Source organism: Halichoeres trimaculatus, unplaced genomic scaffold (genome assembly GCF_033239565.1).
Source record: "Halichoeres trimaculatus isolate MK-OKI-2021-1 unplaced genomic scaffold, fHalTri1.1 fHalTri1_scaffold_2, whole genome shotgun sequence".
Lineage (NCBI taxonomy): Eukaryota > Metazoa > Chordata > Actinopteri > Labriformes > Labridae > Halichoeres > Halichoeres trimaculatus.
In genome coordinates, this window is record NW_027437180.1 from 11911262 (window position 1) to 11927073 (window position 15812).

Consider the following 15812-nt stretch of genomic DNA (forward strand, 5'->3'; position numbering starts at 1 on the left):
TTTTTTTAATGAATGCTTATACTGCAAATATGAGCTAAACTGTGTAGCAAGTTGGTCACTAGAGCATAAAACTGCAGACAAATAAAGCTACGCACCTTTAAAACAAACTTTGTACAAGTTTTTTTTCTTATTACATAACAATTTCAGTGTCGGGAAACATTTCAAACGTGAAGTCTTTCTCTTATGTCCAGTAACCTCTTGGTCAACCATTTTAGTTTGGCTTCTGATGAGTTCTCTGTCACTGTGTGCTGTACCTAATCCAGCTTTTCAAAGCTGCTCTTTTGAGCTGTTACTTTCAATGATCTTTTGTATTTTTTACCACAAGTTATCAGTCGGGTTGTGATTTGCAGATTAAGGTGATTTTGAGGTTTGTTTGTTTTTTAGCAGCTTTTAATTAGCCCAATGTTCAAAAACCCTTTTTGTAAGGTATAAGGTAAAAAAAAGTCTTATAATGAAAAAATGTCCTTCTGCTCTTTAAACCACATCATATTGCTTTGAAGAAAGGGTTTTTAGGTAACTTTATTGTTTTTTTAAATCATTACAATTAGTGATAAAATAACTATTAACTATACTATGGCTCATTATAGTGACATCAAACTCACAGCACACATAAACCATGTCCCGTAGAATATTTTACACTTCTTACTTTAGTAAAATATCCTTTAGATATTACAATTTGTAATTCCATTGTATAAGGTTTTCTTGATAGGTATAGTTATCAATAAAGTCTCCCACAAATTGTAGGGATCAGTTAACATAATCACAGATACTACATACCGTGTTGCTTATACTAAAGAAATTGGCTTTGAAATTGGATTTTATTCAATTCTGAGGATTTCTTTAACCTACCAAAAACAAAATTAATTTCTTTTCAGTTCAGATTTTAGCAGCAGTACTCAGTTCAAACAGTAGGGGGCTCTTTTAGCCAAAACTATGAGTTAGTAAGTTTGAAAACTGTGCTCTTGCATAATTTATGAGAATTTTCTTTCATAGATACCAGAAACAAGAAAGGGTCATTGTAGGGCCATCGAAAAATAGTTCTGAGCTTGCTATATATGCTTAAGTCGCTACAATGGTTTTTTATTGTTGTAATTGTTGCTGTTTCCTACATTGTGGAGCTGTTTTGGGAACATATATTAGTAACATTGACACCAAGAATTGGCCCAGGGATGGACCCCAAATTTACAACCCAGCATTCCTGATTCTGCTGAAGCAGGGTTTGCTGCGATAACTGGGACGTATTCACTAAATTAAACTTTCTTTTCATTTCATCCATTCTTCACATTGCTTCCATAGTCGGGTCCGCACCCGATGGCTGTTGATGACTCTTCTTAATGTTAACAGCTCTCAAAAGAGGTTTTAGTGCAACAAAGGAAGCATTTACAAAAATATTTCAGTTACACAGTGTACTGGAAAGGAAGCAGCCATTAGTAGTGTTACGTCGCCAGCTCTTTCCGTCTCGTCTATACATCAGCGAATCACTGCATGCATTGCACAACGAATGCGACCGCGTCCACTGTGATCCATTTCGCTTTTGTTGAGTATTGACACGCCAAGGTTGGTTATTAAGGTTACACAGTACATTCAGGGCAAAGGCATCGGAGCAAAATCGAGACCGCCCGAACAGGGACTTGAACCCTGGACCCTCAGATTAAAAGTCTGATGCTCTACCGACTGAGCTATCCGGGCTCTAGCACGACTTATATCCTTGCACATTTTGGATTTTATTGTATTTTTTGTTGTGTTGTCCTTTGGTGTAATATGTGCCACTCCTTGACGACTACAGCCCATGTCTCATGCTCTCAACATTTCCACGCTTCAAACAATCAGCAAGAAACATTCTAGAACAAACCGTGACTCGCGACTAACGCTGACTTGTTTTCCCTCAGTAACAAACATGGTGGGGTGTTGATATCAACTGGCAGCTGACTACATGTTTCTCATGGGACTCGAAACGTCGCTTTCTGGGTTAACCCTTTAGGTTGTGTTACGGTTATATTTGGAAGATTCACCTTTAAAAGAAAAGAAAGTGAATTTGCTCAGACTGACTTTAAGTTTCATGACTTTGTCCTGACAGGTTTTTAACACAAACTTGGTTTTAGTGATTTGGATATTATTTTGTATATACTGTATACCATAAAATAAGTGTAAAAATATGGGGGGTGATTCTCCCTGAAGAAGTCCTTCATCAAGCTAGCATTGTGACCTGCAGGGTTGTCCTGAAAAACCAGCTGTTCCCACACAGACCAGGGCCCTCAGTCATGAAGGATGCCGGCTACAACATCTGCGCGTCACCAGCTGCCGTTTGACCACTGATTCAGTGTTCCACTGAATGAAAAAGCCCCAGCTCATGATGGACCCCCTCCACTGTGCCAGGTAGAGAGGGTCGGATCTCCTTGACATGCCAGTAACGTTGGAAGCCATCTGGACCATCAAGGTTCAATTTTTTCTCATCAGAGAATAAAACTTTTTCCCCACCTTTCAATGTCCCATGTTCGATGCTCCCTGGCCAAGTCTAAACGGGCAGTTTTGTGGCATTGAAGGAGACAAGGCCTTTGAATTAGTTTTTTGTTTTTGAAACCCTTTACCCGCAGATGCTGTCTAATGGTTATTGCACTGCAGTCGGCACCAGTAAAGACCTTAATTTAGGTCGAGGACAGCCCTGTGTCTTGACAGACAGCCAATCAGATCCTCTGGCTCAGCACAGGTGTAATTTTTTGGGGGTCTTCCACTTGACTTTTTTTTGTTCCATAATGCTCAGGATCTTTCAAAAAATTGAGAATGACTGTCTTACTGTGTCCAACCTCAGCAGCAATGGCACACTGCGAGAGGCCTTGCTTATGCAGCTCAACGATCCGACCACGTTCAAGAAGAGACAGCTTCTTAGCTTTAGCCATCAGGAGGACATGACCGTGTGAATGCCTGACAGAAAATGAACATTTGGAGCAGATTTTGGCTTTAATAGCCTGTGGTCTTAAACGTTTGATCAGGTGATAAACAACACATTCCAGGGTTTGTTTGTTTTTTGTTTGTTTTTTTGTTTTGTTTTGTTTTGTTTTTTAATTACAAGTTCCAAATATTTTTTGTCACACTCCCCCTTCTTGCTTTTGCATTTTGTAGTTCTACTTAAAACCTCTTTAAGATCCAAAAGTGCAAAATGCATATTCTGGCAATTTTTCAATTGGTCTTAAAATTTTCTTTAGGTCTGTATATACATAAGGTAATGAGCCACAGGTAGAAACAATAAGGAGAGATAAGAGCAGAAAACACATCAGGGCAGGAAGTGAAGTAATCTGAAACAAGAGGAGAGACATTACTACAAAATAAAACCAGACAGGAAAACTAATTATCATGTTGAACTAAAGGAAGTAAGCTAAGCATATGAGACTAGACATAACACATTGCAGTCAAAATGTATGGTATATCAGATTTTATCAAAAACTTATACTCCCTTTAATTTCTTTTTGTTTGTCTTGATTTTTTTTCAGTTCTGTTATATTCTTTGTCCATTTCAGTTTCACAAAACCAGCTTTTTTGTGCTTGTCTGTTAATTATTCTGTCTCTTTTTTGTGGAAATACTTAATTAAAATAGTAATAGTTAAATACAGTTATGTGCATTTATAAGAGTGGCACAGTGTGGAAAGGAAGTGTTTCCATGAGGCAGAAGAGGAAACACTGAACAATTGTGGATTAAACATAAGCGTGGTAAAATGCTTGATCATGAGAATGATTTGAGGCATGTCTGGTTCTCTTTTAGGCAACATTGGATTTTATGAACATGACCAGGGACCAGCAGCTCTTAGTGACATCTTTATTAACCCTGAAAGTCATGCTTTCTTTGAGTGATTTCTGTAGAAATCAGTCTCTCAGTGTGCTCAAACATCCTTGTTCCATTATCACAGACTGATAAAATCAAAGCTCACCTGTCCCTCAGGTGTTCCAGATGACCAGTGGTCAGTTTTCTGCAGTGTTACATGCTGTGTAAACATCAGCAAACTCTGCTTCTGGCCAAAGTAAATGTGCTCTATTAGGGGGTAACATGGGGAAAATATGTCAGGATGTTTTTTACGGCAGGATCAGAATCTTGATCTTATCAGGACTGTTTTTCATATTCAGACTATTTTGACCTGCAAACAACATTTTTGGACCCAAATATTTCTGATCCTGCACTCTGAAATATTTTTCTGCGCCACTTTTCATCCTCTGTTTTTTTTAACCCTCATATTTTCCCATCACAATAATTCCATTCATTTAAAGACATCAGCTGTAAGAGATGGTGAGTTTCTGCAAAGTGTACAGAGCTTTAGCTTGTATAAGTAGCCTATACTCAGAACAAGACCGATTATTGTGCTATTATCAATTCATTGCACCATGAGCACAGGGAGCCAAATGGACCGTAGACCACAGTTGGCTCCAGGACCAGACTTTGGACTTGTTTTAGTGAGTTAGGTCTCTTTGAGTGCAACTCAGAGATTTAACAGCACACTCAGAGTTTCTAAGTGGAACACTAATGTTCAACAATAACAGCTTTCTCCTCCCTCTGAAATCTACTTAGGGACTTGGAATAAGAAAGCAACTCTTGTTTCCCAGAAGACACGCCTTCCTCTTTCTTGTTTTGACTTTCACTTCACTGCACTGAAACAATCTGCAGTGGTTCCTGTTTGTGTGAGCTCTCCCGCTCAGCTTCAGACCACAATCCAGGTAAGGTCCAACTACAACTTCAACTTTATCTTCTTTCTTTGATGTTGTCAGCTGTTTGTCTTTAACTGCAAAGCTGGAGTAGGTATTTTTCCTTGGCGTGAAAAGTTTTTCTGCAGGACAGGCTGCATATTCTGGGAAGCTTATGGCAGCAGAGGAAATCCAAAGTACACTCAGTTCATATCCAGTTGAGTTTGTGTTTTGGTTTTTGCTTATTCTCTTATTTTGGTCATGCATGTACATGCGTGTGTGTGTGTATTTTTGTGTGACTTACACCAGATCATGATCTTCAGCAGCTGTGTGCTTTATTTCAGTCTTTACTTAATGATCTGCAGGAGCAGTGTGGCAGTGTATCCCTTTTGTTGGACTTTGACCACATGTGTTTTTTTGAAGATCAAGTCAGTACAGCATGTTCAGTAACCATGATCATGACAGCAGAGTAGGTTGAGTCTAAACATGCAGAGCAGGTTGAGCAGTGACATTCCTGATGGAGCCAGACACGGACAGTGTGGTTTATTGAATTTGTTTATGGCAGCAGGAAGCTGTCAGAGAGAGATCTCAGGAAACTGTCAGGATAGTTACTTTTATATTACTCAGCATGCTGAATTCCCCAGGCTTCCCATTACAAAAAAAAGAAGGAGAAAAAAAGTGTACAGGCAGTCAAAGTAAAGTCTGCTCATCTTGGATTCAAAAATCGTCATGATAAAAGAACAAAAAATGTAACTTACAGGAAGCTCATTTCCTGTTTTGAGTTCCCTTATCTTATTATTTCGTAATTTATTATTTCGTAACTTATTATTTTCTCCTTGTTTTTATGTGAAAAGTCCACTTGGAAAATCATGAATAAAAACAAAACTGAACCAAAAAATATGTATATTGATAATAACATTCAGATATTGATGTAATGTTTATTTTAATATTTATTTGTCTATATAAATTCATATCAATAAAATATTTGTTAAAAAAAAATTGTTAAACAAATGATATAACTTTATCAAACACAAAATTGTGTGGATTCAAAACTTAAACTTAAAGAACAAACAAAAAATAAACTTTATTTATGTAGCATTTTTGAAAACAGGATTAACAAATGCTTTGCAAAGTATTAATGTAATTACACTAAGGGGAAATTAAAGATAAGAAGAATAAAAACTAAAAGAGTTTTACCATTCTGATACTGCCTCTGTGTGTGTGTGTGTGTGTGTGTGGGGGGGGTGGGGGGGGGTCGGGGGGGGGGGGGGGGGGGGGGGTCTGTGATTTAATCACACATGTAATGTATATAAATGACCACTAGATGGTGCTGCCTCCATTCTTTTTAAACTGCATCGTTGCACTCGCAGGCTCCCACTCTCACATGATAATTAAACCTCTTCACAAACCCTTCTTCCAGTCGACATGGAACGAATAGGCTATGTCTGGATCTCAATCTAATCAGGATTCTTTGTCATGATGTTTTTTAAACTATTTTGACCTATAAACAAATGCCCCAAATGATTCTTATCCTGCATTCTGAACTTTGATACATGTTTTTGTTTGTTTGTTTGTTTGTTTGTTTTTTGTCTTTTCTGTTCCATTTCATAACTTTAATCTCATCCCGTGTCCTCTGATGTACATTTGAACTCTCAAATTTTCACATCCTGATAAATCCACTCATTTAAAGACGTAATCCATTCATTTAAAGACATTTTAAGACGTAGGAGTTGTTGAGTTTTTGCTTAATGTTCAGAGCTTCAAACATGTAGCCTACGCACAGTCCAGATGTAGTTCAGTGAGACGTTTTTAGATACACGTTTGTTTATTTGTTTGTGACCTTGCAGAAACCGTTCAAGTGCACATAATTTATAACTTGATTAATTACAGTATCATATTTTATTCATTATAAGGCAGGTGTCTGAATGCAAATGGAGTTCAGGCCACGATTGGCCATGTCTAGTCCGGCTCCTTAGGTCCAAAAATTTCTCTACTGCCTTGTTATTTCATGAATGTCAGTTGTAGAGAGGAACTGGGCTGATTTGTTACCATTTATTTTTGATAACACTGCCTTTCCAATTTAACTGATTCCTTCTGTGTGTAGACTGTGTGCGTGTGTGTTTCCTGTGATATTGGAAAAGGTAGCCTAAGGGTTTGTGTTCTGTTTAGATTTCATTGATAGCCAGGGAATTTACCAAATACCTTAAGAGATAAACAAACATGGGACAAGATGTCATCCATGTGTACAGGCACATATCTAACACTGCTCCTCTCTAACTAAAACATGTTGTAACCTATATCATCATCTTCTTTCTCCTGTATCAGGGGGTCAATAATCAGTGCTAACAGTGTGGGGCATAATAATAATAATAATAATAATAATAATAATAATAATAATAATAATAATAATAATAATAAACAATCCTGAATTCTAGTTGTTATAAAGCAGTTAAGAGATTTTAAAGATCCATCATCCTGATTACTGAAGCCAAAATGTGACAGGGCAAGAAATAAATACTTCCACTGGACAGAATCTAAAGCCTCTAAACTTGATATTCGTTTCTTCATGCCCCCCTAACATAGTACTTATCCCTCTTTCTCACAGGACATCCGTGACATTGACTCATTGTTTTCAAATCCCGCCTCAAAACCCTTCCGCCTGGCACCATCTTTTAAATCTATTTATTTTAAACTCGTATCCTTTTTTTTTTTTTTTTTACTTGGAATGCTTTTAAAGGGCGTCTTTGGGTGTCTTGAAAGGGGCCTTAAAATAAAATTTATTATGATTATTATGATTATTATGATTATTATTATTATTATTATTATTATTATTATTATTATTATTATTATTATTATTATTAATAATAATAATATATTTTTATTATTATTATTTTATTTTATTTATTTTTTTCCTACCGTACTTTCCAATGTTTGTTCCAGCTGTTGGATGTCAGAAAGTTGGACAGCTCGCTGTTTGAGGTTGAGAATAGTTTTCTCTAATATCTATTCAAAGTTTATGACTTATCTAGTTATTGTCAGGATTGTTAACTTAAGGTACAAATCTCGACCTGTTTTCATAATCTTCGCTTTGTCACAATTTTTTTTCTTCATGGCCTTTTCTCCAACACTCGATATTTGGCTGTAATTTGGCTTTATTGATGTTGGTGTTGTTGTTTTCAGAATCTGATAGAAGATGCTCATTGCACTCACTGTGTCTACTCTCTTTTTGTTCCAGTCTTTACGTTGACGCAATATGAATTATCAGAAAAGGCCGGATCGTCACCACGCTCGGGTAGGCGGAGAGCCTCTTTGCGTCAGAAAATAGACGTAGCCGACCGACAAAAAAGTAAATATCACCTCCTAAGACCTGCCGGCCGACCCTCTAGCCCAGTTGGACTCCAAGAAATGATTTTTAAGAAACGAAAAAAACTCACTTAGGTTGGAAGATGAAGATAGATATATTTCAAACACTAATAACACAGATACACCAGCCCGCCAGCTCAGCCATATTCTCCTGCTGAGTCACTTAGAATAAACAGAACAATCCGCAGTCCGGTATAAATTATGAAAAAGTCTCGTAATCCAGCAGCGCAAATAATTCACAAACCAAAGTGTCACGTCTCAGTCCAATGAAAGAAAAAATCCAAAAGAAACTGTGAGCAACACAGGAAGTCGCGCTCACCGCCACCACACCGCCACGCCGTCCAGGGGTAAATCCTCACGAACGCCAAAGAAAACCTGATCAGGTCTACCCAGACCAGCGTGATCATTCCAAAAAAAAAACCTCCTGCAGCTCCTCTGGGGAAAAATCCTAAATATACCCCGTGTAATGTTCAGTTATCGAGAACGCCAGTCTCCCTCCTCGTAAGTCCCCTCTCACCTTAAATCACCTCCCCCGGGAGTGGTCCTTTACCAGAAATTGTAATATTAGCAATAAAAAGGAGTGTGAAACACAGCTGAATATTGTCAAAAACAAATTTATCTTTCTTTCTCTTTCTTTTTTTTTTAATTGCTATCCTAGGACGACAAAATGCCCCCCAATTTTTTTTCTTAGCTACCCACTCAATCTTTTTGGTTACTACAGTAAAACTGCAAACTCCACTCAAAAAGTTAACCCACAACCACCAAATAAGAACAACAGAATGGAGTATGCAAACGTCGGATTGTGCAGATCTCGTTTTAAACATCCTCTGTCTGGTGAGGTTGACTCTGGATTCTTGTTTTCCTTGGATTAAACCGGTTTGATCTCGATTTAAGGTGACAGGAACTTTCCCCAGTCTGTGGGCCAGAGCTTTGCTGATGAGTGTAATAGGTCTGCTGTGTAGAGCTGGGTCTTTACTGAAGGAGTGAGGCTGTGATGGAGTTCATGGTTGCAGTGTGGAGGTTTCAGGGGTCATCTCCTTTAAATGATGGCTGGAAAGATCTGGAAGTGTTTGTTAAACTCAGCAAAAAGCCCTCAGGACTGTTTGTTTAGTTTGTTTCCATAATTCCTCTGCAGCCGGACATTTTTTAGACAGTGCTTCTTTTGTCTGCTTCTTTTGCCAGATGTTCACGGGTAGGCACACCCTGTTTAAGCTGGTAAAGCTCCCGTTATCTCACCTATCTGTGCTCCTTTGTTTATTTTAAGAGCTTTTTCACAGTACGCATATCATATTTTGAAAACAAATATCCTGTGTAGCATTTCCACCAAGCATGTCTGTCTGTGTGTCTTTCAGTGTTTTGAAATCAGGATATCATCACTTTTAAATCAGGGACTCTCAGATCCTTTTTGTTACAGCTGTGTGTGTGTGTGTGTGTGTGTGTGTGTGTGTGTGTGTGTGTGTGTGTGTGTGTGTGTGTGTGTGTGTGTGTGTGTTTCAGTGTGTTTCCTGTTTCCTCTGCTCATGCCCATATGAGGCTACTGATGGTCCCTGATTCATCTAGTCCTGGTCCAAGCCTGTAAAAGCACTCTGCAGCCTTTGGGCTCAGCTGCCTCTCCTGAAAGATTTTTGTCCTTCCTGGATTTAGTGTCATGTTTGTGATTCTTTACGTCTCAATATTAAAATCTCTTTTATATTGATTCCGTCCTAGCAGCCCTATAGGGCTTCTCTGATGTATCAAACATCCATGTGGTGTGTAACATTTGTTTTCTAGTTCTGTTACAAGTGGCTGTTTCAGTTGTTGTTCATGCAGCCGTTAGTTGCTTTTCTTTGAACTTAAGTTCTAAGCACTCTGATCAGTCATTGGTCAGGAGGATAAGAGCTGTCCACTTGATTATTTTGCCTTTCTTATTTTGGTGGTAACCCTGAGAAGGGGGACCCAGACACTCAGAGTACATTAGATGGCAGGACATGGGGGTGTCTTGGGTACGTTAAGCAAAACAGTATGGGTGTCCTGATAACTGTGGAGATCACCTTTTTGTTTGGCCTCTGTATGTGTCTACCGTTTGGCACTTTTGTGGCCAATGACTCGTATGTTTTTGTCACATTTTTGTTGATGACTGCGCTCCTCATTCATCAGGTTACTTCTGTTCTTCTTAAGCGTAAGTTGCACCATTTGTGTGGAATTGAGACGGCAAAGTGTCTTTGGTTTGGTCAGTTTTCTGAACTTTATGTTACAAGGTGGCTCTTCAGAAGAAAAAGGAAACAACATCAAACCCTGCTTGTTAGATTTAACAAAGCTATTTATCACAGAAGAAATAAAAGTTTTGCATTTGAACATGAAATGAGGAAAGAGCCAGTGAGTGTTTCTCAGAGGAGTAACTATAGATAACAAAACGAGACGCAGAGTCGTACTTTTTCCTAAAAATGAAGGTAAAATAAAACCCGACTCACCTTTCTAATGAAAAAACAACAGCAGGTGAGCAGCACTCTCACCTAATGAGTCAAAGCATGAATCTAATAATGTAAAGATGAGTTTCCTTTGGCCTAACACACAACCAATGCCGCACACAGAGAAACAACAACCTGAATCCTGACAAAGATCTAAGAAGAAAAAAGTAGTAATCACTGAAAGCCTCTCCCACCTCTGCCGTTCTCTTATCGTTTCCTACAGGATAAATGACTTAATGACGAGCTGATTACAGCAGCTCCTAAACGATAATACACACACTTTCACACACACTTTCACACACACACACACACACACAGACACAACCAAACAGGGTCAGCTGGTGCTCACAGGGCAGGGCGCGGCTATGCCGTGCATGTTGTAAGAAACATACACAAGGTATGAGGTGATAGGAAAAAATGTTGGTGATTCATGTCTAGTAGTAAAAGAGATGACAGCCACTTCACAGATGACATCCTGTATTAACTCCCTGAGGGAAAGCACAAGAGTTAGAGGAAGCAGCATAAATACAGAGTCAGAATTCTGACTTTTTTTGAGAAATGATGGTAATCCCTCCTCAACCCACCCACTGCTCAACTGGTATATGCTTTGTCACTTGGCTACATCTCTGTGAATATTCCAGGTTGTGGTAACCCAAAGTTTGATCCATAAAGGAACTAGATTGGGTAGAGATTCTTGAGGACCTCTCAACTCTTCTCTAAAAGAGCTTCTTCAGGCTGTTTTTGGCGAACAGACACAGAAAGCCACCCAGGCAGAGACAAGCAGTTAGTGGAGAACTGTGAGGTGTTAGAGTCAGTTTGTTTTTGAAGTAAATCTGACAAGACACTGATTTTGCAATAGCAAGAACATGGACTCAATGAATAATCACACTTAATCAATATTTACCGATTGGTTTAGTGTACGATGAGGGATGTGCTGTACAGTGTTTCAAAGTGTGCAGAGTCTTTCCTAAAGTGCTTGGTTGATGATGGATGTACAGGAAACTCTGGGAACAAAGGAGTCATTGTAAAACAAACAGAAGTGGTCTGAGAGGTGAAAATACAATGACTGTGCATTTCTTAAACCAGAGACTGTGCTCATAATGTAGATGTCACTCTGCTGTTTCAAAACCCAATAAAAATACCTAGTTAGGTTGTACTTAATCTAAGTGCCCAGGTCAGGCACTGGCCTGGAACAAATCCATCTGTTAGTAAACAAAACACGATAAAACCAATCAAGGGCTGAATCTCCTTAGTGCTAACAGGCTAGCTGCACTGCATCACGGCTTGTCTTTATCTACCGTCTATTGCGTAATTTTTCTGAATGGCATTTATCTGTTTGATGCTACAGTTTTACAGTTTTACAGTTTCAGTTATCAGATGCTTTTGTCTAGAGCGATTTACAACACAAGCAAGAAATTAGACAGGAAGAAAAACTGATAATAAACTCTACTTCATAATTTAGCTCTTGTGTGTATTTGTTGTCTTTTTCTTGTTGTCTCTGTGTGTCATCAATGTTGTGCTTGCATGTACAAGCTGCTTCATACAAATTCCCTTCAGCTCAGTGGTTCCTAAAGTAGTAAACAGAACCAGCACTTGCAGAGTTTGCCCTCTATTGTTAAAATATAAACAAAGATCAGTGTTTTATATAAAAAATGCAGAAAAAATTTGCCAGAGGTAAAACCGTTAGCTTCTGTCAGCATCACATTGAACAAGATAAAATGCTATCTAACAGGTTATAGTGCTTACTCGGCAGACTGAACAGCATGGACATTTTCAAAGTGTGTCTTGTTCAGGAGTCGTAGCATCAGCAGTGGAGCAGGTGAGAGAAACTTCAGGGTTACAAAGAAACATGAACAACATGGCAGCTGTGTTTATAGCTGTTTGTGTCAACAGCAGAGCTCAGAGAAGGAGAGCTGAATGAGGACAGTGTAACTCTGACTGCTGTTGAATCACTGGGACTTTTTTTATTCAAAACTAAGAACATGAATCCTTTTTATTATGTCTTTTGTTATGTCAATGTTTTTGTATCTGACGCCAGTAGCCGGGTAATAAACAGGAGAGTGTATGGTTAGAGAATAATTGTGGACGATAAGGCCCTTTAGGATGAGACAGGACTCTAGCTCCTTGTTCATTGTATGATAACAGTGAAGTTTGTTGTCCTGTTTGATCTCTTGTCTCAGGCCTTGTAGTTTGATGGAGCAGATTTATTCTAACAACATTTTTTTTAACTTATGCATTTGAATACTCTCATCTGTGGTTACACAGTTTATGGTTACTCACTGTGTTTGATAATTGACTTAACCTCTCAGAGGTTTGTTTGTGGTTTATTCATAGTGCTGCACACACAAGTTGATGTGATTATTCCTCTTTACTCATTCCCCTGAAAGTCAGGATTCTTTCTGAGTGAGTAAACATACTGAGCTTTAATCCCTCACCCTGGTTCCAAATACAAAGTTTAGTCAAACAAGACAGGACACATTGCTCTAAGACTTAAATACCCATCATTTAGTCTGTGTGTAACCAGTGTGCAATCCAGGTAATCCTGTTAAACCTAGAGTAGAGCATCAACACTTCCTGCGTGTGTCAGGGCAGTTTACAGTGGATAACATTAAACAAAGGTCACACTTCAGTGCAGATGCTATCATTCAACTGATGCAAATCAGTTTTAACAACAAAACACTTCAGATTTCACACTTACTGTTGGTGAGAAAGGCTGCGTCTGTGGCGAGCCCTGTATACCTCATTTAAGAGAAGTTACTTGTATGATGACTTTATTCTAGTTTGAGCAAATTTTCAATAAAATTTCTCTTGTTCCATTGGCAGAATTTTTTAAACTTTTTTACAAGCAATTCAGACCTCATTTTAATCTTTAAATTACTTAAAACAAGACAATTTTGGGTCTGATCAGTTGGATGTGGCTCAAATCAAGTAGAAAAAGATATGATCATCGACTTTCGCAGAAACAGGGACTCCAATCACAAGGCTACAGTGCTAAACGGTCAGATAGTGGAAAATGTCAACACATACAAATATCTTGGCACTATCATTGACAACAAATTGAACTTTGAGAAAAACTGTGAAGCTGTGTGTAAAAAAGGACGCCAGCGCCTCTTCTGCTTGAGAAAAACTGTCCACTTTTAACATTGATCGGACCATGCTGACCTTGTTTTATCGTGCTTTTATTGAATCAGTTTTGACTTTCTGTCTTGTTTCATGGTTTGGAAACGTGTCATTGAAAAACAAAAACTGTTTAAACCAAATCGTGAAATGGTCTGGTAAACTGATTGGAGAGTCTCAGTTTAACCCAGAATCCCTGTATGCCAGACAGCTACAGAGGATTGGTAACTCTATTGTCTGAGATGACTCTCACCCTCTCAATGGAGCGTTTCAGATGCTTCCATCAGGGCGGAGGTTCATGGTTCCTGCTTATAAAACCAGACGATATAAAAACAGCTTTGTACCAGCAGCCATTTGTGCTATTAACAAATGAGAGAAATTGCAACTTTACCTCACTAATTTATTTATTCCTTGTACTGTTTCTCTCATATTGTTCTTATGAATGGCACATATTTATCTTTCAGCCTGGTTTGACATATTTTTGGCCTTCTTTTACCTACTGATGTTTTAACTTATCTTGCTTTTTATCTCAGGGCTGTCCTTCTTGTTCTTTTAGCCTAAGCACTGTCGTCACTTTGTCTCGTCTCATGTTGTTTTTGTGTGACTATAATACGAGAGTACCCACTCACTGTAAACTGAATTTACCCAAGGGTACAATAAATATTCTGAATCTGAATCTGAATCTGAATCAAGTATAACACGATAATTTTTACTTAAAATAAAACAAAACACAAAGGTTTCAGTTTTGTGCAGTGTGCACATACTGCTTAACAACTGAATACTTTGCATTGTCCTAAATAAATCATATGATTAATTGTCATAAAATATTCAAGCACTTTTAATTGTATGATTTTTCATAGTTTACTGGCGATTAATCTCAAAGAGAGAGGTGGGCTTCATGCGCAAGCACAAGCACGCGGACAGTGCGTATGCTTCTTTCAACAATCATTTTAAACAGTAGCGGGATGTTAGAGGGCTGTGTCTGATCAAAACGACTCAAAAAAGTCTCTAAAGTTGTAGCAGCGCTCTCTGTCTCATTGTGCTGACTCTGCTGAGATCACGCTTTGTGTAAACAGACGATTGGCAATGACGTAGGCGAGGCATGCATGTGTGTGATATCTGCTAATGGTTCATATTGGAGCAGTGTGACCGCTGGCCGTACTCTCCAGTGGGGGAACGGCGCTGGGCGTCAATTGTGGTTGAGCATGGCACTTGCTTTGGAGCTGAATTTACCATTCAAACACCATCTTTACTCATTTCTGTTTTGTCAACCACAATGTAATGTTAGTGCTGTATGGATTCCTGATTTCCAAATCTACGGGGCAGGCCGAGCACAGAACGCCTGCACATTGAATAACTTAGTGGTGTTCCAAGAAATTAGAGTCATCATGTCAATTTTGACAGCCCTACTTTAAAGCAATGTTCTGTCTACAGTAAGTCTTTAGATGCTCTACTTCAAGGTCAAGTCGCAGTCATTGTAAAAAAAAAAAATCACTGTAGCAATAAGTGTTTGAATGAGTGAATAAAGAGGATGATAACATCACAGGCCACCAACAGTTAGGACCTAAACCATGGCCAGATGACCTCCCATTAACATGAATAGAGGAAACACTAGATAAGAGGTACAAAACACACACACACACACACACACACACACACACACACACACACACACACACACACACACACACACACACACACAGACACACACACACACACACACACACACACACACACACACACAAACACACACACACACACACACACACACACACACACACACACACATTCCTGAGCAGGATCTCTGACTCATCATCATGAAGTGAGGAACTATAACATGAGGAGGAAAGTGGTCCCACAGGAAGAAAGGGGGCCTTTGTGCGACTCGGCCCGTGCATGGAAATAATAAACAAGCAGAGGGTTCAGTGAGTGTCGCAGCTATCAAAGGGGTCAGAGTTTAACCCAATCAACAAGATTTAAAAAAGAACCATAGTCTTTTATTCTAAAAAGATAGAGACTGTAAATGTCTCTTAAAACCCATTTGTGCTTTGTTCCACCTCAGGTCGAAGTGTTTGGATTCATAAGGGCCTGAGTTTGCTCAACAATCAGGAATTTGGGGGTGTAGAAACCTCTCTGACATATTTCAGGGTGCTGACAGGTGACTCGTGTCAGAGGGGTTCAGATCTTTAACGCTGCTTTCAGAATTAAATAGTAAAT

General features: G+C 38.8%; 1 non-coding gene across 1 annotated transcript; it reads right to left on the bottom strand.

The window, feature by feature from the left end:
* Positions 1-1616: 1616 nt before the first annotated feature.
* Positions 1617-1689, bottom strand: trnak-uuu (transfer RNA lysine (anticodon UUU)). Its single transcript has one exon. It is a non-coding gene; the product is annotated as a tRNA-Lys (tRNA).
* Between the last annotated feature and the right edge of the window lie 14123 nt (positions 1690-15812).